The sequence below is a fragment of the Anomaloglossus baeobatrachus genome, chromosome 6 (genome assembly GCF_048569485.1).
Source record: "Anomaloglossus baeobatrachus isolate aAnoBae1 chromosome 6, aAnoBae1.hap1, whole genome shotgun sequence".
In the NCBI taxonomy this organism is placed as follows: Eukaryota; Metazoa; Chordata; class Amphibia; order Anura; family Aromobatidae; genus Anomaloglossus; species Anomaloglossus baeobatrachus.
In genome coordinates, this window is record NC_134358.1 from 23,993,980 (window position 1) to 24,021,184 (window position 27,205).

The window sequence follows — 27,205 nt, forward strand, 5'->3', positions numbered from 1 at the left end:
GCTACAGCCTGCAGCCAGGCAGGAAAGGGTGCTTAACCCATATAGCACCACAAGCAAGGAGATATTATTAAATAACAGTAGTGAAGCTGCGGTGAGGTGCTGTGACCTTCTGACACCAGATTCACCCCGGGTCTCCCCGAAGTGAGAGAGGGCGTCTAAAAGCCAATTTTCACCCCACAGGATTCTGATCATGGCCACTTAATCCCTTAGATGCCAAGGTAATAGCATCCTCGGCATCTAAGGAGTATGACAAAGAGAACTCCGAACCACCAGTGTGAACGAGCCTCATGTTTCCAGATGAAGCCAAATATCTCTTCAGTTTGCAGTATCCTGAAGCATGAGTGGGATATTGCCCCTCCCTCACTGCATTTTCTTTATGCCCATTACTTTGGGGGCCGCACATTAAACAGTTGATGTTTTTGTCTATCTTGTTTTCAGCTGTTTGTAGCCTCCGGGGACCTGCTTTATAAAGCCAAGCTGGGACACGGAGGAGATCTGAACAGATTATAAATCCATTATCTCCTAATAAGAGGAAAAAATAAATGTGAATCACTGATCCTCTGCGAGACCTTGAGATAAACTGATCGTTACAATGAAACGTTGCGAGGAGGTGAGTGTTACTGTATTGTGTTTCGCTGCGTCCTCTCTGCAGGGATCTCGGCTTCCGCAACTTCCTTGATAAAGAGATAATCTAATTCTTGTAATGGAGTATCCTGCCGATGAATGAGAGACCTGCACATCCTGACAACAGAGAGAAACAACGGCATCCGAGCATGGGGCCCAATATGGATGCCCTCCCCAGAAACATAAGATGTAGCTACACCTAGAAGGGGTTAATCCACTTGCTATCACCTTCCTCTTAGGTTGCAAATGGAGCCTACCATGCTCGGATGCTCAGTACTCGTAACTAATGATGAGCGAGCACTACCATGCTCAGGTGCTCAGTACTCGTAACTAGTGATGAGCAGGCACTACCATGCTCAGGTGCTCAGTACTCGTAACTAGTGATGAGCGGGCACTACAATGCTCGGGTGCTCGGTACTGGTAACTAATGATGAGCGGGCACTACCATGCTCAGGTGCTCAGTACTTGTAACTAGTGATAAGTGAGCACTACCATGTTCGGGTGCTCGGTACTTGTAACTAGTGATGAGCGGGCACTACCATGCTCAGTACTGGTAACTAATGATGAGCGAGCATTACCATGCTCAGGTGCTCAGTACTCGTAACTAGTGATAAGTGAGCACTACCATGTTCGGGTGCTCGGTACTCGTAACTAGTGATGAGTGGGCACTACCATGTTCGGGTGCTCGGTACTCGTAACTAGTGATGAGCGGGCACTACCATGCTCAGGTGCTCAGTACTGCTAACTAGTGATGAGCGGGCACTACCATGCTCGGGTGCTCAGTACTGGTAACTAGTGATGAGTGAGCACTACCATGCTCAGGTGCTCACTACTGGTAACTAGTGATGAGCGAGCACTACCATGCTCAGGTGCTCAGTACTCGTAACTAGTGATGAGCGGGCACTACCATGCTCGGGTGCTCAGTACTGGTAACTAGTGATGAGCGGGCACTACCATGCTCGGATGCTCAGTACTGGTAACTAGTGATGAGCGGGCACTACCATGCTCGGGTGCTCTGTACTGGTAACTAGTGATGAGCAGGCACTACCATGCTCAGGTGCTCAGTACTCGTAACTAGTGATGAGTGGGCACTACCATGCTCGGGTGCTCAGTACTCGTTACTAGTGATGAGCCGGCACTACCATGCTCGGGTGCTCTGTACTCGTAACTAGTGATGAGCGGGCACTACCATGCTCGGGTGCTCAGTACTCGTAACTAGTGATGAGCGGGCACTACCATGCTCGGGTGCTCTGTACTCGTAACTAGTGATGAGCGGGCACTACCATGCTCAGGTGCTCAGTACTCGTAACTAGTGATGAGCGGGCACTACCATGCTCAGGTGCTCGGTACTCAAAATGAGCTGGTCAGACACTTGGAGGGCACAACTTGAGTACTGAGCATAATGTAAGTCAATGGGGTACTCAAATTGTCGTTTCAGGGAGGAAGGAGACGAACTTTAGTGCCACTTATTGGAAGTAGCAATCCTAAATATAAAAATTGACCCTTTAACGAGCCTTGTCATATGAGATAGGCTTTATGCCAGATTAGAACCTCAATTTGCAGGCACGGTGTTTCGGGGTGATTGCCTCTTGTCAGTGCAAAGTACGAGATCTGATCTGGCTGTATGAGAGGCTAAGATGAGCCATCCCAATCTGCCTTTTATTTGACCTCGATGTCTAGTGAATATGAGCTGATTACAACCTCCAAACATTAGACCAGCATACATGAAAAATGAAGCAGATGTCTGTGGCAACTGGACTTGGGATGTCCATTACAGTCTAGATAAAGATGCTGTACACGCCCTGACAGAAGTTCTGTCGCTTATCCATGTTATGTAAATAAAATCTTATAACCTGACTTTAAATTCATCCATTGGTTTTATAAATGACTCTTTTGAAAGCTGAAACCCTCCCAAATTTGATTAAGGTTATGAAAATAAAGTTGCTGCAAAGCTGAAATATTGATCATTTAATGAACACAGAAAGGTCAGATTTTGGCCAGACAAAAGTTTTGTCGCCCCCAGAAAGTAATGTGAAATTCAAACAAATAATTCACTTCTAACATAAAGATATGTTGCCTAACATTGGTGAATGAAGTTGTGGTGCTATTAGAGCCATATTTAATACTTTGTGTGACTTCCATGAGCTTGAAGGACTGCATCCATGCGGTTCAACAATGATTCATACAATTTATTGATGAAGTCATCAGGAATAGCAGAGAATGCATCTTACATGCCTCCCAGAGTTCATCTAGATGCTTTGGTTTTGTCTTCCAAGCTTCCTCTTTCATCCTACCCCAAACATGCTCAATGATGTTTGGGCTGGCCACCTTGATCTTCTTTGCCAGGAGGAACTTTGTTGTAGAGATGGATGTATGAGATGGACACCATCCTGCTGCAGAATTTGACCCCTTTTATGATTGGGATCGTAAGAGGTAGTTAATACTTCTTGATATTTTAGGCTATTGATATTGCCTTCCACCTTGCAAATGTTTCGCACACCCCCATACTGAATGTAACCCCAGACCATGATCTTTCCACCACCAAACTTAACTATTTTCTGTGTTTATTTTGGATCCATACGGGCTCCAGTAGGTCTCCTGCAGTATTTGTGGCGGTTGTGGTGTAATTCAACTGAAGATTCCTCAGAGAAATCCACCTTCTCCCACTTTTCCAGCATCCATCTGTTTAGCAGGCTGTGGGACTAGACAAATGTCACACGGTTTTTTAATTGCCTTTGTTTAGTGCTGGCTTCTGGGCACTGATTCAACCGTGGAGGCCATTGACACAGGGACTTGAGGTGACCAGGCCTGTTGGAGCTCTGCTGCAGTGGAAGAGGGGCTAGCTTTGGATTTTCTAACCAACAAACATTCCTCTTGAGCAGTTGTCTTGTGGGGTCTGCCGGACCTGGGCTTGCCAAAAACATCTCCAGTCTCTTCAAATATTTTTTTAATTCTTTGTGCTTGACGCTGAGACACATTAAAGGTGCCAGCCACCTCTGCAGTGGATCTGGTCTTCAGCCTCTTGATAATCAAGGCTTTGGTTGCAGGGTGGATTTCTGGCATGTTGTCAGAGTGCAGTTCAAGTGAAGGTCTGGGGTGCTGGGTTCCTTTTTATACACACCCACTAATTAACCGATCATTTAGTGAGCATAGGTGAGGAGGTAAATTAAGATTGGGTGCATTATATGACAAGGCGACAAAAGTTTTCTTACCAAAACCTGACCTTTCTGTGTTCATTAAATGATCAATATTTCAGCTTTGCACCAACTTTATTTTCATAACCTAAACCAAATTTGGGAGGGTTTCAGCTTTCAAAAGAGTAATTTATAAAACCAATGGATGAATTTAAAGTCAGGTTATAAGCTTTTATTTACATAACATGGATAAGCGACAGAACTTCTGTTAGGGACTGTACAATCATCTGAGCTAAACAGCCTGAACTCCGGATTGATACATTGTAACAACCTTACGGAACAAGTGAGTGAATTGTGTGGCTGATACAGTTTATTTGGCTCAAAAAGGCTTGTCTATACATTGTAACAAACACTCAGCTGTGAGAAGTATAACAATGTGTTCAAACATGCAGATTGTAATGTATGCAATACACTATAACACTTATGCACCTCCACAGAAAAGTCTAAAAATCTAATTAAAAATATCCTAATTCTGGTTACTTTTAATAGATCCACAGGTAATTAGACACAATAAAGCATTGAGCTGTTAGAGCGGATTACGGATCAATACTGACAGTCCACCTGATGATGCTAATGGGCTGTGGCGTTACGTGCACAGAACAATTCTGCTTCATTGCGGCTTCTTGATAAGCAAGAAATTGGACCATTAAAATTCTTCATCCAGAATAATTATGTTTCGTTTTTCCGGACAGCGCCGCTAATTGTATTCTCCATATGTAAAATCTCAAATATCTGATGAAAACAAGAAAATGTCATCTAATTCAATAGAGCCATGTGATTTATCTTTTCTGCAAATGAGAATGTCAATTTACATTATGAAATATGATTAATTTAATTCAAATGACAATTTATATAATCTTTTCCAGGTATATCACTGTATATAGCGGGCAGTATTATAGCAGTAATATTCTTGTACATAGGGGGCAGTATTATAGTAGTTATAGCCTTGTATATAGGAGCAGTATTATAGTAGTTATAGCTTTGTACATAGGAGCAGTATTATAGTAGTTATATTCTTCTGCATAAGGGGCAGTATTATAGTAGTTATATTCTTGTACATAGCAGGCAGTATTATAGTAGTTATATTCTTGTCCATGGGGGGCAGTATTATAGTAGTTATATTCTTGTATATAAGAGCAGTATTATAGTAGTTCTATTCTTGTATTAGGGGCAGTATTATACCAGCTCTATTCTTGTATATAGGAGCAGTATTATGGTAGTTATATTTTTGTACAGAGGGGCAGTATTATAGTAGTTATATTCTTGTACATAGGGGGCAGTATTATAGCAGTTATATTCTTGTACATAGGTGCAGTATTATAGTAGTTATATCCTTGTACATAAGGACAGTATTATAGTAGTTATATTCTTGTACATAGGGGGCACTATTATAGCAGTTATAATTCTTGTATATAGAGGGCAGTATTTTAATAGTCATATTCTTGTAGGGGCAGAATTTTATTAGTTATTTTCTTATATATAGGGGCAGTATTATAGTAGTTATATTCCTGTTCATCGTGGGCAGTATTATAGTAGCTATATTCTTAAATATAGGAGCAGTATTATAATAGTTATATTCTTGTACATAGGAGCAGTATTATAATAGTTCTATTCTTGTACATAGGGGGCAGTATTATAGTAGTTATATTCTTGTACATAGGGGGCAGTATTATAGTAGTTATATTCTAGTACATAGGGGGCAGTATTATAGTAATTATATTCTTGTACATAGGAGGCAGTATTATAGTAGTTATATTCTTGTACATATGAGCAGTATTATAGTAGTTATATTCTTGTACATAGGAGCAGATTATAGTAAGTTATATTCTTGTACATAGGGGGCAGTATTATAGTAGTTATATTCCTCTGCATAGCAGTATTATAGTAGTTATATTCTTGTACATAGGGGCAGTAATATAGTAGTTATATTCTTGTATATAGGAGCAGTATTATAGCAGTTATATTCTTGTACATAGGGGCAGTATTATAGTAGTTATATTCTTGTACATAGGAGCAGATTATAGTAGTTATATTCTTGTACATAGGGGGCAGTATTATAGTAGTTATATTCTTGTACATAGGAGCAGTATTATAGTAGTTATATTCTTGTACATAGGAGCAGATTATAGTAGTTATATTCTTGTACATAAGAGCAGTATTATAGTAGCTATATTCTTGTACATAGGGACAGTATTTGTCACGCTCCGCGGGTCATCGGCTACCCTCCCCGGGTCCTCAGCTCCGCTCCCCGGCTCACCTGCCCTGCTCCCCGCTCTCCAACCTCCGGTGCCCGTCCTTCCCAGGCCCCCTGGTCTCCGCTCCCGGCGCCCGACGGCTTTCCAGGTCCTGGCCGGCTCCCCTGCGTCCTCCTCTCAGCTTCCTTCCCTGGCTTCTGGCACCCGCGCCACGCGCATTAGGGCGCGCGCGCGGTCACTGACCCTTTCTTAAAGGGCCAGTGTCTAATTACAGGAAATGATGCACATAGGCACAGGGTATATAGGGGGTTAATGTCCAAGGGAGCGGGGCCTGTTCTTCGTGTTTACCCAAGCTAGGAGTCAGGTCTCCTTGTGTTTTGTGAGATACTTACCTCTCTATCTTCTAGAGCCGTGCCTGCCTCGCCATCCGGTTCTGCGGTACCTCGAACCCCGAACGCAGTCCATCTGCCATCCTGACAGTCCGTACCATCTCGGATCCCTGCGGTGACCTGTCATCTCGCTCCAAAGGTTCCGGACCCCGCCTGACATCTTCTCGGCTTCCGAACCTGAGCTGCGTCACCCGGACTACCACCAGTGACTCCGTAGTCCCAGGGACTTCTCCGTTATACTCCTGTGCACGGACTGTTCTGCTGCCTATAGTGCTCCAGCTACCGGACCCCTTACCACCATCTAGGAGTTCGGCCCAGTGGATCCACCTCCTGGGTCTGCCCGTCCACCTGGCCCTGACAGTAAGAACAGGCCATGGATCCCGCTGCAGCACTAGCAGCCGTACAGGAGGAACTCCAACGCCAGCGTGAGACTCAGACCCGCATGCTGCAGTTCATGACTTCGGTGGACGCCCGCCTGAACACGCTACAAGCGGCAGTCACGTCTTCAGCATCCCGGGCCTCCACTAGTCAAGCCACGGCTCCAGCTCCCGTGGCGACTTCTTCTGATTCTTCCAGACTTCGTTTGGCCTCACCACCCCGGTACGCCGGAGACCCCAAGACCTGCAGGGGATTCTTAAACCAATGCTCCTTCCATTTCACGCAGCTGCCGCATTTGTTTGCCTCTGATCAAGCCAAGGTCGCCTTCATCATGTCCCATCTAGAGGGTGAGGCACTGGCGTGGATGAACCCCTTGTGGGAGAAGGGGGATCCTGTGACCACGAACATCCAGGACTTCCTGCAGGCATTCCGTGGCACCTTTGATGAGCCCGGATGCGCCTCCGCGTCTGCTTCGTCTCTTCTCCGGCTGCGTCAGGGGACTCTGACGGTGGGCCAATACGCAATCCGGTTTCGCACCTTGGCTTCGGAACTCGGGTGGAACAACGAGGCCCTAACCGCCGCCTTTTGGGAAGGACTCTCGGGGCGAATTAAAGATGAGCTGGCGGGTCGTGACGTACCGACCACCCTGGATGCCCTGATTACCCTAGCGACTCGAGTGGACATCCGCTTTCAGGAGCGATCCAAGGAAGTGTCCCGTGAGAGACGACCGGTACGGCATTCCTCTCCTCCACAGAAGCCCGCCGTACTTCAGTCTTCGACAGCTGGGGTTCCCGTCCACGAGCCCATGCAGATCGACAGAGTGCGGCAGTCTGAACAACGTAGAGCTGAGCGGCTCGCCAAGGGCCTCTGCTTTTACTGCGGAGAGGACACACACCTGCTACGCTCCTGTCCTGAGAGGCCGGGAAACTCCAAAGCCTAGGGTTGGTAGGAGAGGCCACCCTAGGTGCTGGGACTCTCTCAGACCCGGTTACATGGACTGTGCAAGTGACAACGGGAGAGACGCGGTTCACGGCTGAGGCATACCTCGATTCCGGGGCAGCAGGCAATTTCATCCAGCAGGCCACGGTGGACAAGTACCAGGTGCCTGTTACTCCACTTGACAAGCCCCTCGTGATTGCCTCTGTGGATGGGAGACCCCTCTCTGACACCATCTCCTGGATCACCAAGCCGGTGGAACTGCGTATCGGTGCCCTGCACACCGAGAACATCGCTCTCTACGTCCTCCCACACATGTCCCATCAAATCCTGCTGGGACTTCCCTGGTTGCGGACACACGAACCATCAGTCAGCTGGGGTACTGGCGAAATCACCCGATGGGGCTCTTCGTGCCATGAGAAGTGCCTGAAGACCATCCAACCCATCCGACGACATCCGGTTCCAGAGAACCTACCGGGGCTGCCCTCGGCCTATTGGTCCTTTGCAGACGTCTTTGATAAAAAGGAATCCGAGGTACTTCCGCCACATCGTCCCTACGATTGTGCCATCGACCTGCTCCCTGGAACTACACCACCTCGAGGACGGATATATCCATTGTCTCCAGCCGAAACAAGGGCCATGTCTACTTACATCACAGAGAGCCTGGCAAAGGGATTCATCCGGAGATCCTCCTCTCCTGCTGGAGCAGGTTTCTTCTTTGTCAAGAAGAAAGAGGGCGACTTACGCCCATGCATAGACTACCGGGGTTTGAATCAAATCACCGTAAAAAACAAGTACCCTCTGCCGCTCCTCCCTGAATTGTTTGACCGGCTTAGAGGAGCTCGTGTGTTCACCAAGCTGGATCTTCGGGGTGCTTACAATCTGGTCCGCATCCGCTCTGGGGACGAATGGAAGACCGCGTTCAACACTCGCGATGGGCACTATGAATACTGCGTGATGCCCTTCGGCCTGTGTAACGCCCCAGCCGTCTTTCAAGAACTGGTGAACGACGTCTTCCGGGACCTTCTTTACCTCTGTGTGGTAGTATATCTGGATGACATCCTTGTCTTCTCTCCGGACCTCCAGACCCACAGAGAGAACGTGCAACTGGTTCTACAGAGACTGAGAGAGAACCGTCTGTACGCGAAGTATGAGAAGTGTGTCTTTGAGCAGTCTTCTCTCCCCTTCCTGGGGTACATCATCTCTGATACCGGACTGCAGATGGATCCAAAGAAGGTCTCCTCCATTCTCAACTGGCCTCCTCCTTCTGGACTGAAGGCAATCCAACGCTTCCTGGGATTCGCCAACTACTACCGCCAGTTCATCCCTCACTTCTCGGCTCTGACTGCTCCTCTCTCCGCTTTGACTAAGAAGGGGGCTAATCCAAAAGACTGGTCACCTGCGGCCGACGCCGCGTTTGGCTCGCTGAAACGGGCATTTGCTTCCTCTCCTGTACTTCACCGTCCGGAGTTAAACCGCCAGTTCACCTTGGAGGTGGATGCCTCCTCCTCAGGAGCCGGAGCAGTGCTCATGCAGAAATCCTCCTCCGGGAAGATGGTGACTTGCGGATTCTTCTCCAAGAGCTTCTCAGCGCCTGAACGCAACTACACCATCGGTGACCGAGAGCTCTTGGCAGTCAAACTGGCTCTGGAGGAATGGCGCTACCTTCTGGAAGGAGCAGTGTACCCCGTTATCATTTACACGGACCACAAGAACCTGGAATACCTGCGGTCTGCTCAGCGACTGAACCCACGGCAAGCCAGGTGGTCCTTATTCTTTGCCAGGTTTGATTTCCAGCTCCATTTCCGACCCGCGGACAAGAATGTACGCGCTGATGCCTTGTCCAGGTCTTTCATGCCCATGGAGCAGGAGGAGGAGACTACCCAACCCATCATCTGTCCTAGCAAAATCATTCCGGTGGCCCCTGTCACCCTGGCCCAGATACCGCCCGGGAAGACCTATGTCTCTGAGACAGACAGGCAAAAAGTGTTATACTGGGGTCATGCCTCGAAAACAGCCGGTCATGCTGGTCAGAAGAGAACATGGGGTGCGATTGTACGCCATTACTGGTGGCCATCCCTTCGCACGGACGTCGCTGCTTTTGTCTCTGCCTGCTCCTCTTGTGCCAGGAACAAGACGCCCAAACACCTGCCATATGGTCGTCTTCTGCCTCTGCTGATACCTTCAGTTCCGTGGCAACACATAGCGATGGACTTTATTACAGACTTGCCATTGTCCTCCGGACACACAGTCATATGGGTCGTGGTGGATCGATTCTCTAAAATGGCTCATTTCGTCCCTATGGCTGGATTGCCCTCTGCTCAAGAACTCGCGGACGCCTACATACATCACATCTTCCGCTTGCATGGCTTTCCATCCCACATCGTATCCGATAGAGGAACTCAGTTCACCTCCCGCTTCTGGAGGGCTCTCTGCAATCATCTAGGAGTGACTCTGGACTTTTCATCTGCATACCATCCTCAGTCTAATGGCCAAGTGGAGAGGGTCAATCAAATATTGACCTCTTTCTTACGTCACTATGTCAACGCCCATCACAACGACTGGTCCACGCTGCTTCCTTGGGCTGAATTCTCCCATAACCACCACGTCAGTGAGTCCTCCTCCAGCTCTCCCTTCCATGTCGTTTACGGACTTCAGCCGTCTGTCCCATTGCCTGTATCCTCGTCCTCGGACATCCCTGCTGCTGATGCAGTACTCCGTGACTTTACTACCATTTGGGACTCAGTTAAGGCGTCCCTTGCACGGGCAACCCTGCGGATGAAGAGACACGCGGACAAGAGACGCCTGGATCCTCCGTGTTTCTCTCCGGGAGATCTCGTCTGGCTTGCTTCCAAGTACATCCGACTGAAGATACCATCCTACAAGCTGGGACCTCGCTACATCGGGCCGTTTAAAGTCCTCGGCAAGATCAATGAGGTTTCCTACAAACTACAGCTCCCGGCCACAATGAGAATACCCAACTCCTTCCACGTCTCTCTGCTCAAGCCGGTTGTCCTTGGTCCCTTCTCCGCTGCCGCCAGCCCGGCTCCTCCTCCTATTGCTGAGGACAACATCTATGCGGTAAGGGATATCGTGGCCATGAAGACCGTACGTGGTCGGCAGTTCTTCCTGGTGGACTGGGAGGGGTATGGTCCTGAGGATAGGTCCTGGGAGCCCAGGGAGAACGTGGGCACTCCTCTGATCCGTGCCTTCATGTCCCGGTTGCGGGGAGGGGGGCGTGGGGGGGGGGGGGTACTGTCACGCTCCCCGGGTCATCGGCTACCCTCCCCGGGTCCTCAGCTCCGCTCCCCGGCTCACCTGCCCTGCTCCCCGCTCTCCAACCTCCGGTGCCCGTCCTTCCCAGGCCCCCTGGTCTCCGCTCCCGGCGCCCGACGGCTTCCCAGGTCCTGGCCGGCTCCCCTGCGTCCTCCTCTCAGCTTCCTTCCCTGGCTTCTGGCACCCGCGCCGCGCGCACGCGCATTAGGGCGCGCGCGCGGTCACTGACCCTTTCTTAAAGGGCCAGTGTCTAATTACAGGAAATGATGCACATAGGCACAGGGTATATAGGGGGTTAATGTCCAAGGGAGCGGGGCCTGTTCTTCGTGTTTACCCAAGCTAGGAGTCAGGTCTCCTTGTGTTTTGTGAGATACTTACCTCTCTATCTTCTAGAGCCATGCCTGCCTCGCCATCCGGTTCTGCGGTACCTCGAACCCCGAACGCAGTCCATCTGCCATCCTGACAGTCCGTACCATCTCGGATCCCTGCGGTGACCTGTCATCTCGCTCCAAAGGTTCCGGACCCCGCCTGACATCTTCTCGGCTTCCGAACCTGAGCTGCGTCACCCGGACTACCACCAGTGACTCCGTAGTCCCAGGGACTTCTCCGTTATACTCCTGTGCACGGACTGTTCTGCTGCCTATAGTGCTCCAGCTACCGGACCCCTTACCACCATCTAGGAGTTCGGCCCAGTGGATCCACCTCCTGGGTCTGCCCGTCCACCTGGCCCTGACAGTATTATAGTAGTTATATTCTTGTATATAGGAGCAGTATTATAGCAGTTATATTCTTGTACATAGGGACAGTATTATAGTAGTTATATTCTTGTATATAGAGGGCAGTATTATAGCAGTTATATTCTTGTACATAGGGACAGTATTATAGTAGTTATATTCTTGTACATAGGAGCAGTATTATAGTAGTTATATTCTTGTATATAGAGGGCAGTACTTTAATACTTATATTCTTGTAGTGGCAATATTATAACAGTTATAGTTTTGTTCATAGGGTCGATGAAGTAGAGATGAGATTACAGTGAAAGGTGTTATAGAGTTGTAATACTAAAAGGAGAAGATGAAGCGTAGTGATGACGAGGAGCTGGAGGAGCAGAGATGAGTTGCACAGAAGGTTCATAGGTAGAGCTTGTTTGTTTCTGTAGCAGAATTAACTCAGTTGAAACAGAGCTGATTTGCACAATGATCTGGTTGAGTTGACTTCGCAGCGCAGGAGAGCTGATATTGTCACAGAGTCCAGTACAGAGCTGGTAGTGGTATAGCAGGGTTCAATCTCCATTATAGCAAACTGGAGTTAGTCCAATGCAGAACTGACCAGAGAGGTAGCAGAGCTGTATTAGTCACAAAGTCCATAAAGTCCAGGCAGATCCGGTCATTGGTGTAGCAGAGTGATCCAGTGGATTTGGAGATCTGGGTTTGTTAAGAACTCTTGATAGAGCAGGAAGGAAATCCAAGGTAACAGAGCAGACAAGTACTACCTGAATACTCAGGCTACATTCTGCCTCCTGAGCCGGCCTATATGGTCTGGAAGCGTACATTATAGGTGCAAGTTGGCTGACTCTGTGGAGATAAAGTAGTTAGCACTGAGTAGATAGTGGCTGACACTGCCCTGTGGACACTGGATGACACCACCGAGTAATAGAGAGAGCCAACTCTCTTTATTGGAAATCACAGTTTGCTTTCCTATAAGATATTATAAGTAAAAGAAAAAAGTGCTATTTAGGCATTTTGAGTACATTTGCCATATGCACTGGTAGTTTTCCTGGTGCATATACGATATTCTCATGGCATGATGTGAATACAGCCCAAGGACAGGGATATGAAGCTGATGTGGTTGAGGAATATTTGCCTGTGAGTGGAGTTTGCATAGGATGTACCTCGCCTGCTCATATCTGTGTCACATTCTGGGTGTGTACAGCGAACAGTTGCACAGTAGATAGAAAAATATATATTAGTTATTACTTCCAGCTCCTAAAGGCTGCACGGTTTACTTGAGGAGTATTCCAGTCAAGGCAAGTTATCATTTATCCACTGGATAGATCATTGCAGGTTCTTCTGTGGTATGAGCAATCGTCTGATGCTGGAGTGAGATGTTGCAAATGTCGACCCAACTCACCTGCATTGTTACATGCTGTCAATCGGGAAGGGCCGGGACCGTTGCATCCAATGGATGCGACAATCCTGAGAGGCTGGAGGCTGCTATTTTTAGGCTGGGGGGCCCAAAAAACATGGGTCTTCACAGCCTGAAAATACCAGCTCCCAGCTGTCGAGCTTTATCATGGTTGGGTATCAAAATTGGGGGGTACTGCAAGTCGTTTTTTTTTTATTATTTATTTAAATCATTAATTAAAAAAAATGCATTCGATTACTCTTATTTTAATACACAGCCAAGATGAGTGCAGGGCTGGGGGCTGCAGACAGTAGCCGTGGACTTTATCTGTGCTGGGTATCATAACATGGGGGGACCCTACGCCAATATTTTTATTTATTTATTATTTTTATACCACGATACTGACCCGCAGACAGGCACAAGCAGGTGGAGGAATCCTCTTAAATCCAGCTCACCATGTGCACTTGGAAGTCCTTTTAGATGGTGCACAGAAAATCTCCAGCCAAGAGGTTAGCACAAAAATTCAGGAATCCGCCACAGCATCTTCATAAAAAACAAATTTTATTGATCCATTAAAACAGACAAGACGCGTTTCGGGGACAACCTTGTTCACAATCCGTCTCAATCACAATACAATTCCCCTTATGTATTGCGATTGAGACGGATTGTGTGTCCCCGAAACGCGCCTTGTCCGTTTTATTGGATTTTAATGGATCAATAAAATTTGTTTATGAAGATGCTGTGCCGGATTCCTGAATTTTTGACCCACAGACAGGGTCTGTGTTTCCAACCAATCACAGACACTGTCTGGGGGCGGGGTGTGACTGCAGCCAATCAGGGACACTGATGAGGGGGAAAGCAGTGAATATGCATGAGGCTAATGAGCAACCCCAGAAGAAGAGTGAGCAGCAGCTCGGTAAGTATTGCACTTGCTCCTATCTCCCTATCCCTTCGACGACCACCATTTTTAAGACCCGGATTCTGGTCCCTGTAGACTTATATGGGGACCGGCATCCGGCCTGGGTCAATTCTGGGCCGGAACCGTTTAATTTTTAATCCGATTAGACCTTCCAATCCCGGCTATCATTAAAATGCTGGTCAAAAGTGCACAAAGAACTGACATGATGCTTCTTTTTCTGCACCCAAAACTGAAAGAAAAAAAGAAGCAGCACAACATGCACAGCATTTTTTAATTCTCATAGACTTTGCTGTGGAAGGAAAGACATGCAGTTTTGAGCAACAAACAGCACCAAAAAAAACGGCAAAAATGGCGCATGTACACAAGGCCTTACGCTTTTATACATGTGACACACCATGGATAGTTATGCATTTATTGTCTCTCTTGTGGATATGCCATAACTGTATAAGATTGGGATACCCCTTTAAATGGGTGACCACCCTGCCAATGCATACTTATGCCAAGTTTGCCAGAACAAGAGCCTCTTTTAAAGTAAACCCCTCTCCCCTGCTTTGGAGGCAAATCTCTTATAATATAGAAATATTTCCAGCCGATGGTATATACAGAAATATATTGTAGCTTGTTCTTGGCCCGACTCATTGATCCTTACACATACTAAGCTGTGAATTCTTCCTGTGACAGCAGACTTCTGCACCAGACGGACTTTATCTGCTCCAGTTTAGGAAAGTTTCCATACATTTTATCCTCCCCTATGGTCCTTTTCGTGTGGCTGGATTTTGCATCCCCCCACTACAATGCACCCAGAGCTTCAAGTTTATTTTGTACATCAGGGACTGCAAAGGCGAAAAGTTGAGGCAGACAATGAGATATGTGTGCGCTCCGGAGGTGGCTGCATAACAACCTCTTTGTGTTCAGCTCAATTATCTGGAACTCTTTAAATTGAGAATATGAACTCCTACAGAGCCGTCCCTGAGGATCAGCGGCGGAGAGCAGAGTATGGTGGAATCAGGCCAGATCTGTGGGCACTGAGACCTCGAGTGCAAGTCATATTCTGCAATCCCGATAATTGCATTTGAAAACTGTAACGCTCGCGGCCGATGTAGAGACAGTGAGCGGGATTAGTGACCAGGACTGTGGCAGCTGACCCCCAATAGAGATGACGGACACAGGTACAGGCGGAAAGACTGATGCAGGCTGGACAGGCCGGTACGGACAGCTATGGTGTGCACAGCAGGGACAGACAGGTATAGGAAGGCAGACTCAGGTTAGTAATGGACACAGGGATAACATGATCTGACAACTAGCTAGACAGACTGGACACTGACTATCTAAAGGTGTTGTGCAGGCACCTCCCCTAATGGTAGGGTGCCTTAAATACATAGTGACTTTCAACCACAGCCTGAGAGGCATTTCCTAGAAATAGCACCCTGGCCGTTCAAAAGATGGGCCATGTGCACGTGCACATCTTAGCTGTACTCCTGGGAACCCTGTACGGCATGTACAGGGCCCGGGAGAGGAGAAAGGCAGCAGAGCATTTGGAATGCCACGTGGAAGCAAGGCAGAATGGGACCCGGCCGGGGCAGTGAGTAAGTCGCAGTCTCTGCAAAGACGCCGGCACTACAAAAAGTTACAAAAGATGACTCCAACCATGCAGATTCTAATAAGGTCAAGATATACGGGAAGACATTGGGTGTTGCCAAAGGGTCTAAATACTTATGACCATGTGATATTTCAGTTTTTCTTGTTTAATAAATTTGCAAAACATTAATGAGAAAAAAAAATTAGCTGTTTTGAATTTACCAAATGGCTGCAATGAAACAAAGAGTGAAAAATTTAAAGGGGTCTGAATACTTTCCGTACCCACTGTATATTGTGAGACTGTGTCCGGGGTTATCTATGACGGCCGGTATGTCTCGCCCAGGTTGTGCTCACTCCATGATAGAAAGTGAATCCACTATAGGGTTAATGCTGTTTCCCTACAGACTGAAGGAAGGGTTAAATAGAATCAGGAACGAGGGCAGGTGTGCCGGGTGTGAGGGAGTGAACAGAACTCCCTGAGTTTTCTGCTGGAGAGGACATGTATTGTGTTATGGACTTTTGTTTGGACATTAAAACCGTGTGCTGTGAACCTTAATGCCTGGATCCCGTGTCTTCTGCTGCGCAGCCGACCGTGCTACCTCACATATGGTGGAGAATCGGCGGGCATGACAGCCGGTGAGGTGTAGCATCCATCCCTGGTGACCCAGCTGCGCATGTCCTGGATTCGAGCGGCTATACTACAGCCCAAACCCGGCGACGCCATGGAGGACATACTAAAGCATTTGGCTCAGGCTAATGCACAGCAGCAACAGACCAATGCACACCTGCTCCAATCCTTGCAAGTGCAGGAAAAAAAACTCCAAGAACAGTTGGATCAGGCCAATGCACGTCAGCAGCAATCCTTGCAAGTGCAGGTCAAAATGCACCAAGAACAGATGGAGCAGGCCAATGCACGTCAGCAGCAATCCTTGCAAGTGCAGGACAAAAGGCACCAAGAACAGATGGAGCAGGCCAATGCACGTCAGCAGCAAGCCTTACAATTGCAGGAAAAAAGGCACCAAGAACAGATGGTTCTCCTAGCCAAGTCGATCCGTGCCGGACCGGCAGCAACAACCCCGGGACCGGGTGACGACGGCAGCGTCCGGAAAGCGGTGAGACAAGCGTTGCGAAAGATGACCCCGGGTGATGATGTGGAAGCGTTCCTGGCGGTGTTTGAGCGGGTGGCCGAGCGGGAAAAGCTGCCGACCCCGCAGTGGGCTGAGGTATTGTCGCCCTATCTGACGGGGGAACCCCAAAAAGCGTACCTGGACCTCTGTGCCGAGGACGCCATTGACTATGTGACCCTGAAAGCCGAAATACTGGCTCGGTTGGGGGTGAATACCTATGTACGGGCTCAGCGGGTAAATCAGTGGTTCTTTGAGGAAGCCAAACCCGTACGCTCCCAGGCCTATGACTTGTTGCATCTTGTAAAAAAGTGGTTGCAGCCTGACACTCTGAGCCCGGCGCAAATGGTGGAAAGGGTAGTAGTGGATCGTTTTGTGCGCACTTTACCCGTCACCGTTAACGGGGGGGTCGGACAGGGTGACCCGAGTACCCTGGACCAATTAGTGTCCCTGGTAGAGCGGCATGTGGCTACGCAGGACTTGATACGGGACACTGAGACTTTGCGTACCGCCCGTCGGTCCGGCCCCTCCAAGCCTAGGGCCAAGGACCCACCGCTGACAACGGTACAGGAGTCCCCTACCGTCCCGTCTGAGGCCGCGGCCGCCATTCCTGAGGTCCGGAAGGTTCTGTACCCTAAACGACAACCCGTCAAGGGGGTTTCCGTCCCCATTAGATGTTGGCGGTGCCAGCGGGTGGGACATATGGAAGCCCAGTGTCCACTCACCACGGAGCCCATGGATTGTGGGGTTACCCGGCGGGGTTCAATGTATGCTCAGGTGGTGTGTACCGCTGACCTGGTCTCCCCAGAGACAGAGCCCCACTTGTGCCAAATACAGGTGAATGGATGTCCGGTTACAGGATTGTTGGATTCCGGAAGCTTAGTGACCCTTGTGCGATCCACCTTGAGAGCTAAAGTAAAGGCCACAGGACGCACTGTGGGGGTGGTTTGCATACATGGGGACCGCCGCGACTATCCCACGGGGATTGTCACCATCACAGCACCTTGCGGTCAGGTGCAACATGAGGTGGGACTTCTTAACACTCTTCCTTATGACGTGATCCTAGGAAGGGATCTGCCCTATTTTTGGACTTTATGGAGGGGACCCCCTAAGTCCCCTCAGATATTGGTCGGTCCGGGACCTGAGCCCTACAATCCTGAATCCGGGACACCTGCCGTAGGGGTCACCATGATAGGGACAGAGTGTGAACCCGATAGGTCGCCCCTAGAGGTATTGGCAGGAGAGGCTGAGACGGTCGAGCCCATCCCGGAGTTGGAGGCGTCCCCGGATACGTTTGGGACAGCCCAACTCCAGGACCCTACGTTAATACATGCCCGGAGTCGGGTGACAGTAGTTGACGGGGTGGCACAGCTGCCCGGTGCCCAGGTAAGGTACCCCCATTTCGCTCTTAAGCAGGATTTACTCTACCGGGTAGATGAAATACGGGGCGTAGGGGTAGAACAGTTGGTGGTGCCCCAGCCGCATCGCCGGCGGGTCCTCGACTTGGCTCATAAACACCTGATGAGTGGTCACCTAGGGGTCAAGAAAACGCAGGAGCGAATATTGCAAAGGTTCTATTGGCCCGGGGTCTTTGGGGAGGTAAAACGGTTCTGCGAAACCTGCCCGGAGTGTCAGCTTACCGCACCCCTGACCCATTTTCGCAGTCCGTTGGTACCGTTACCCATTATAGAAGTCCCTTTTGAACGGATAGGGATGGATCTGGTGGGGCCCCTCGTAAAGTCCGCTCGAGGGCACCAACACATCCTAGTGATCGTTGACTATGCCACCCGGTATCCCGAGGCGATACCTCTCAGACATACTGCAGCAAAGCTTATAGCTCGGGAGTTGTTTGCTGTGTTCTGCCGGGTGGGGTTGCCCAAGGAGATCCTTACGGATCAGGGGACCCCATTCATGTCTAAAGTGACCAAAGAGCTATGCCGGCTACTCCAGATCAAGCAGTTGCGTACGTCTGTGTATCATCCTCAAACGGACGGTTTAGTCGAGCGTTTCAATAAAACCCTGAAAACCATGCTAAGAAGGGTGATTTCAAAAGACGGGAAAGACTGGGATATGATGCTTCCCTATTTGATGTTTGCCATCCGTGAGGTGCCACAGGCATCCACGGGGTTTTCGCCTTTTGAATTGTTATACGGGCGACATCCCCGGGGATTGTTGGACCTGGCAAAGGAAACATGGGAACAAGAGCCCACCCCCCATAAAAGTGTGATCGAACACATTTTAGGAATGCAGAACCGCATAAGCGCGGTCATGCCAATTGTGAAGGAGCATTTACAGGAGGCTCAGGCCGCACAAAGCGGCCGCTACAATAGACAAGCCACCGTGCGGACCTTTAAACCCGGGGATCGGGTGTTGGTATTGATCCCCACGGCGGAGAGCAAATTCCTGGCTCAGTGGCAAGGCCCCTACGAGATAAAGGAAAGAGTAGGGGTGGTTAACTATAAAGTATTGCAGCCCGGTAGGCGGAAACCTGAACAAATATACCATGTCAACCTATTAAAACCTTGGCAGGAACGGGAAAGCCTGATGGCTGTTTTTTCCCCACCTCCCTCCTCTTCGGGTCGTTCACATCCGGCTCCAGCGACCTCCGGAGAGGACGAACCGGAAGTAAGGATTGGAGAAGCCCTCACCAAGCAACAGAGGCGAGAGGCCAGACGGTTGGTTCAGCAGAACCCCGATGTCTTCTCCGAGCTGCCCGGTAGGACCAGTCTGATACGACATGATATTGTCACCGAGCCCCACCTGAAGGTACGCCTGAAGTCATACCGGGTGCCGGAGGCTCGACGACAAGCCATATCGGAGGAAGTAAAGACAATGTTACGCCTGGGGGTCATCGAAAAATCCCGGAGTGAATGGGCTAGTCCCATTGTCCTAATACCAAAACCCGATGGCTCCTTAAGGTTCTGCAATGACTTTAGGAGATTGAACGAAATATCCAAGTTCGATCTCTACCCCATGCCCCGGGTGGATAAGCTGATTGATAGGCTGGGACAGGCGCGATATTTTACCACGCTCGACCTGACCAAAGGGTACTGGCAGGTGCCACTAACGGAGTCCGCCAAGGAGAAAACCGCTTTTGTTACGCCGGAGGGTCTCTTCCACTATGTTGTCTTGCCTTTTGGGTTACATGGCGCTCCGGCCACGTTCCAGAGGTTGATGGACTTAGTGCTGGAACCCCACCAGGCGTATGCATCAGCGTACCTGGATGACATCATTATTTACAGCTCCAATTGGCAGACCCACTTGGAACAGGTACAAGCGGTGGTGGACGCGCTTCGAACAGCCGGATTGACAGCCAATCCCAAGAAATGTGCATTGGGACTCACGGAAGCCCGCTACTTGGGCTACGTGATAGGCCAAGGAGTGATTAAGCCCCAAATTAACAAGGTTGAGGCGATCCAGAAGTGGCCTAGACCCCTGACCACGAAGCAGGTTAGGGCCTTCCTGGGTATCGTGGGGTACTACAGGAGGTTTGTAAAGGATTTTGCGGGACTATCAGCCCCCTTGACTGACCTTCTCAAAGGCAAGAAGTCCGTCATGGTGCGCTGGACTCCGCAGGCCGAGGACTCCTTCCGGGCCCTGAAGGGGGTCCTGTGCGGACAGCCCGTTCTTGTCAACCCTGATTTCCGGAAGGAGTTCATAGTACAGACTGACGCCTCGGAGGTCGGCCTGGGGGCAGTGCTGTCTCAGGTGGTTCAGGGGGAGGAACACCCCGTCACCTTCTTAAGTAGGAAGCTCACCCCTCCCGAGCGGAATTATAGCGTAGTGGAGAAGGAGTGCCTGGCGATCAAGTGGGCCTTGGAGTCCCTACGCTATTACCTGCTGGGACGGCAGTTTCGCTTGGTGACGGATCACTCTCCACTGGTCTGGATGAGGTCCGCCAAGGAACGGAATGCCCGGGTTACCCGGTGGTTCCTTTCTCTGCAGAACTTCCGGTTTACGGTTGAACACCGGGCCGGTAGGTTGCAGGGCAACGCCGATGCCTTGTCCCGCGGCCCGTGTTTGATGGCTGGAGTTCAACCCCACACGCTTGAACTGAGGGGGGGGGTATGTGAGACTGTGTCCGGGGTTATCTATGACGGCCGGTATGTCTCGCCCAGGTTGTGCTCACTCCATGATAGAAAGTGAATCCACTATAGGGTTAATGCTGTTTCCCTACAGACTGAAGGAAGGGTTAAATAGAATCAGGAACGAGGGCAGGTGTGCCGGGTGTGAGGGAGTGAACAGAACTCCCTGAGTTTTCTGCTGGAGAGGACATGTATTGTGTTATGGACTTTTGTTTGGACATTAAAACCGTGTGCTGTGAACCTTAATGCCTGGATCCCGTGTCTTCTGCTGCGCAGCCGACCGTGCTACCTCACAATATATATATATATATATATATATATATACATACATATATATATATATATATATATATATATATATATATATATATATACACATACATATATATATATGTATATATATTATATATATAATAAAATAATAAACATTTTCAACTCACCTTTCCAGCGATTCGCTGCAGCTCCTGCCCGGCTCATGAATATTCATGAAAGCAGGAACAGTCGACCCGGAAGTAGCTGCAGAGAGCTGTGGGTGGATGCTGCAGAGCCGAGGAGTTCAGCACCATGGACATCAGGAGCGAAGGCAGGTGAGTAATGTCCATTTGCAATCACGGATCACGGATTGCACATGGACAACCCACGTGTGCCGTGAATCACAGAACACGGAGGGACATGTGCGTGTTTTACACATCAGTGAAGAACGATAGTGTTTTTCACTGACGTGTGAAACGGGCCTAAGAGGCAGTCACCAGAAATGGTTCTCACTTCACAGGTGTGCCCTGTCAGGTTTAATAAGTGGGATTTCTTGCCTTATAAATGGGGTTGGTGTAATTGAAGTGATCCGAAAAGTAAAGCTGTCCCAACACTTTTACCACACGCGGAAAGGCATAAGAAAAACCCTGAAGAAACAATTACTGAATTGCTGTTTTATGTTCATTCTGCCTACTAAAAATCTGAATAAAAAGCGATCAAAAAAGATGATGTGACTGAAAATAGTACCAATAGAAACCTCAACTGATCATGCAAAAACAAGACCTTACATGACTCTCAGAAGTACAGAAAAAGTATAGCTCTCAAAATATGGCAATGCAAAAACTTTTTTTGTAAAAAAGCCAACAACAACAAAATAAATTTGATATCGTGTAATCACACCGACCTAAAGAATAATGCAATCTAAATCAATTAGACCATATGGTGAACAGAGTAAAACTAAATAAAACCGGTTATTGACCTGCTGTTGATTTGTTCATTCTGCCCTCCACAGGTCGCAGTAATACGTGGCTCACATTTATCCTGCGCTCTATACTGAATGCTTATGTCGCGGGCGGAGGAGGGGACGCCGCGCTCTCCCACTGCTCGGGTCCGGCTGCCGCGGCTGCTGCGGCCTGCTGCTGCTCGGTGGCTCGAGCGATGGGCCGGATCCCGGGGACTCTAGCGGCGCTCCTCGCCCGTGAGTGAAAGGGGGCTTGGGTGTGGGGATTGTTTATTGTCCGTGACGCCACCCACGGTTGTGGTGATTAAGTGGACACCACCGCTGCTCTGGCTGGGGATCCCGGGAGTGATGGTATGGAGCAGCCAGTTGTTGTGTTGCCCCTCCGTGGGTAGGGGTTGGTGATCCCGGGGCCCAGTGATGGAGTTGGGATGGTGGACAGGCGGGCTAGGGGGCCTGTGGAGATGCAGGGGCGCAGGGGCAGCGCTGTGCCGCACGGCACGGAGGTACTCACTCAGCCAGTAAACACGACACAGTTCTCGGTAAACAAACGGCTGGTTGGACGGGTCCCTCAGACGGCTGCTGTTGTTGTTTCTCCCCTGACCCAGTTTAGTGGGATAAGTCCTTTCTTTCGCCTCAGTGCACCCTCCTCCTGCGTTCCGGCTTCCAGCTGGCTCCCCGGTTCAGTACCGGTGGGCCACCGCCCAGCCCCGTCTACCTACGGTTCCACCAGCTGTCTCCCCGGCTCCCTGCAGACGGCCACTACCGTCTGCCGGACTCTCTGTACGAGGCCCTAGGCTCCAACCTAGGCCCCTGGCTATGTCTGCCTCTCTGCAGACCTTCTCTCTCCCTCTCCTAGGACTTGACTGGGCTTGTTTCCTGCCTCAGGCCAGCTAACTCCTGGGTGGGCGCCTCCATCTCCTGACTCCGCCCACCTGGTGTGTCAGTCTGAGCCCGAGGCAGAAAGCAGGTCACTTTTGGGATGTCTGCTGTGAACTGCTGGGGGTGGGGGTGTGTGTGTGTTGTTACCTGTGTCCCCTGGCTTGTCCAGGGCGACACACTTACACAAAGGACTACGTGTAAATCTCTGAAACACGTGATTCAGACAGAACCGCCAATAGAAGATTCCCTATAATGAGGCAGACGGAGCCACTGTTGATGCTGTCTGGCCTGTGATCCAGTGAAGTCCCTCTTTTAGACGTGCACAAAAGTGCAGTTGGCCTTAGGTTTCTGTACCTCTGAAAAGCCAGACACCACTAAACAGAGACCAAACTAAGTAAAGGCCCCGTCACACACAGAGATAAATCTTTGGCAGATCTGTGGTTGCAGTGAAATCATGGACATATTGTTCCATTTGTACACAGCCACAAACCTGGCACTGATTGTCCACAATTTCATTGCAACCACAGATCTGCCACAGATCTAACACAGATTTATCTCTGCGTGTGACAGGGCCTTAACCCTACCTTATTATTGAATGGTTTCATTTGGGAGCGTTATTTAAATTACGTGTTTCAGTGTAACGCCCATCCAAGCATCCCCGTGCTGTCCTGCCCTCCTCCCCCGGTGGGGATGTCGGTTTTCTCACCTGCCCGGCTGTCCAGCGGTGGCTGCCCCATCCTCAGTTCATGCTGCTGGGTCTGTATGAACCAAACAGGCCTCCTGGGAATGGCCGTTGAGGCCACGCCCCTTTTCTTAAAGGGCCACTACACCCTGACCTGGAAGTGCCTCTCAGGTCAGTTGAGAGGTTTCAGGTATTTAAGGCACCTTCCCCTTTAGGTAAGTGCCTGGGCAACGAGTGCCTAACGTTGCTAGTTCTAAGATCTGATTGTGCTGCTGCTGTCATTGTGTTGTATTCTGCCGCTGATTTGTATCTGTGTTTCAGTGCATTACCAGTCTGTTGCTGCTGCTGAAACCATCCACACCTTCCAGCTACCAGGATATCCTCTGCTGCAAGTATCCACGTCGGCCGCCTACCACGATACCCGCTGCCGCAAGTATCCAAATCGGCCTCTGCTACCGTATCCATCCATCCCAGCCAAATCCACAACACCGCCTGCTGTTGTTGCTACAACTAGAAACTATATTGTATCTGTGGCGCCAGCTGCTGAGGTACCGCAGATCCCCTGGGGCTGCCCTCTGCCGGCTGCTTACCAGCGTCTGTACCTGCTGCCACCTCTGGTGGGTTTAGTGAATACTTGGCAGCCAGTGCAGTTCGCTCCTCCAGGTACGTGAACGGTACCTTTGGTCCAGTGGAACCACTAATCCTGTGCTCGCCCCGAGAGCATAACATTCAGATATTTGGATGGAAACCTGCATGTAAGTGCTCAGCGGATAAATGTGAACAGATCCAACATATTCTCTATCCCAAAATGCCACCAATAAAAGCTTCAACTCAACCCACAAATAAACAAGTCCCCAATCAGGTCCGTCACCTGTTCACAGAAATATAGGGTGTGTCTAAGTTACTGGCAGCACAAAGACTCTGGAAAAGTAACATGACTCCAGACGAAAAAATAATATAGTGAAATCTATGCTCCTAAATCCAATTTCCCCCCTGTCTTTGGCGTCCCACAATGTGCCTCAAAGCAGTTAACAGTCACATTTGACATTAACATAGTGAAGAGAGCCCACGTATTTTACGGGTGCATAGTTTCAAAAGCAAAAGCTGGGCACAATGTATTGGGGGCTACAATGTATTGGGCACTACAATGTATTAGACACAACAATGGCAGATTTTCAATTTTCACTCTGCAACTTCAACTGTGTGTTTGTTTCTGTAAAATGAACATGGCGTAAAAATAGTAACTACACCAATAGATGAATTTCAAGAAGGGTGTGAATTCTAATAAGGGGTCATTTGAGGGGGCTTTTCACTGTTTAGGTACATCAGGGGCTCTTTAACTGGAGGCCAAAAACTATTCTAGAGAAATTTGAGTCTCAAAAGTCAAATAACGCTTCTTCCCTTCCAAGCCCTGTGGTACGGCCAAACAGTATTGTACAGTCATATGTGGGGTATTTCCACGTTCAGCAGAAATTAATAAATTATGGAGCCCTTTTTTAGCCATTTCCCTTTGATAAAATGATAAAATCTGGGGCTAAACCAGTATTTTACTGATAAAAATGCAATTATTAGTTCTTCACCACGGAATGATCTAAAATTTTGTGACAAATATGTGGTTTCAGTATCCTCACTGCACCCTTAAATGAATTCATTGAGGGGTTCAGTTTATAAAATGGGGTCACTTGTGGGGGATTTCTGCTGTTCTGGCACCTCTGGGGCACTGCCAATGTGCCATGACACCCACAAACCATTCCTGCAAATTTTGAAATCAAATATGGCGCTCCTTCCTTTCTCAGCTTGCACTGTACCTCAAAATTAATTCCAGATTCCATGAAGGGTATTGGTGCACTCAGGAAACATTACACAACAAACTGTGTGGTCAGTTTTTTTTCTTATTAGCCCTTATAACACTTAAAAGCTTGGGGCTAAAACAACATTTTACTGAAAAAAATCAATTAGTCTTTCTTCACCACCCTTTGGTATAAAATTAAATTACGCACCTGTAGTGTCAATATCCTGAATTCATTGAGGGATGTACTTTGTAAAATGGGGTCACTTAAGGGGGTATGCTTTTTCTAGAATGATAGGAGCTCTTCCAAAGTGACATGACACCCTCAAACCATCCCAACTAAATCTGCACCATAATACAGTATGGCGCCCCTTCTCTTCAGAGAGGTGTAGTTTCCAGAATGAGTTCAATTATGGGTTGTTTTTTTTGCTTTTTTTGCCATGTCAAATGTGACATAGGGTCCGCAATCTTTTCCAGTCAAAATGGTGCTCCAAAATTGAAATAGCGCTTCTTCCCATCCAAGCCCTGCCGTGCACCCAAACAGTAGTTTTCCACCAATGTGAGGTATTGGCACACAAGTTGATAAATTCCTTGAGTGGTATAGTTTCCAAATTGGGGTCACTTGTGGGGGGGTTTCCACTGTTTAGGCACATTGAGAGCTCTGTCAATGTGAAATGGTGTTAACTACCTATTCCAAATTTTTTTCCTTCCACATTATTTTATTTTCTGTGAAGCACCTAAAGTGTTAATAAACTTCTTGGATGTGGTTTTGAGCACTTAGTGGGGTGCGGATGTTAAAATATTTTCATTTTTTGGTATTTTCTGTCATATTGGCCCCTCAAAGTAACTTCATATGTGACGTGGTCCCTAAAAATATTGATTTTGTAAATTTTGTTGGAAAAATTAGAAATTTCTGATAAACCTTTAACCTTTAAAACTTCCTAATAAAAATAAATTTAAAAAAATGGTGGTTATGTAAAGAAGACGTGTCATATGTTATTTATTAATGGTTTTGTGTGATATAACTATCTGTGTTTAGGGCATAAAAATGAAAAACTAAAAAATTGCAAAAGTTTCACTTTTTTTTTAACATTTCCGATATTTCCATAAATAAATGCAAATCATATCTACCAAAATTTATGACTGATATGAAGTACAATGTGTCACGAAAAAACAATTTCAGAATCACTGTGAAATATTGAAGTGTTCCAGAGGTATTACCTAAAGTGACACTGGTCAGAATTGCAAAATATGGCCTGGTCAGGGAGGTGAAAACAGGCTTGGGGGGCAGGGGTGAAGGGGTTAGTACCAGGTGTGTCTTGGTGAGCCCTATAAAGGCCCAGGCAGGTGATGATGTGAGATCACGCCGGGCCATCTGCACTGTAGCAGGGTGGGGGTCCCCCAGGACTACAAAGACGCCGTGACTCAAATAGTCCGATCCAAACAGCTTTATTGTCCTTGCTGTACATGTAAATTCCTCCGGAACACAGCCGGGTTATGCACCGTCCATACGGGTCACCGTCACACAGGCACCCCTTGCCGTAGGAGACAGTCTTACGATGCCCCGTTCGGCTGTTCCAGGAGGGTCCACAAACTTATAAGCGCCCCACGCCGGCCTGGAGCTTTTCCAGGCTTCCGGCTCTGCAGCTTGCAGAGCAGGCTCTATTACAAGTTCATAGTGGAAGTTAACCACTTTCCTCACTCTCTGGCACCTGCCAGCAGACACCTCTAGCTGAGGTTCCTTCTCGGCCCCAGGGCCCTCTGCAGACCACGGGTCTGTGTCTCCTCCAGGAGAGGCTCGGCCCTACAGCCCTGGTCTG

At 48.7% G+C, this 27,205-nt stretch overlaps 1 long non-coding RNA gene across 2 annotated transcripts in view; it reads left to right on the top strand.

The window, feature by feature from the left end:
- The window catches only part of LOC142243950 (uncharacterized), a 237,124-nt gene extending 210,757 nt beyond the window's left edge, over positions 1-26,367 (top strand). For both annotated transcript variants that reach the window (XR_012724416.1, XR_012724417.1), the window contains exons 2-3: positions 439-610; positions 23,918-26,367. This is a non-coding gene — a long non-coding RNA (uncharacterized LOC142243950). The remainder of the gene's footprint in view (positions 1-438; positions 611-23,917) is intronic.
- Positions 26,368-27,205: the final 838 nt, after the last annotated feature.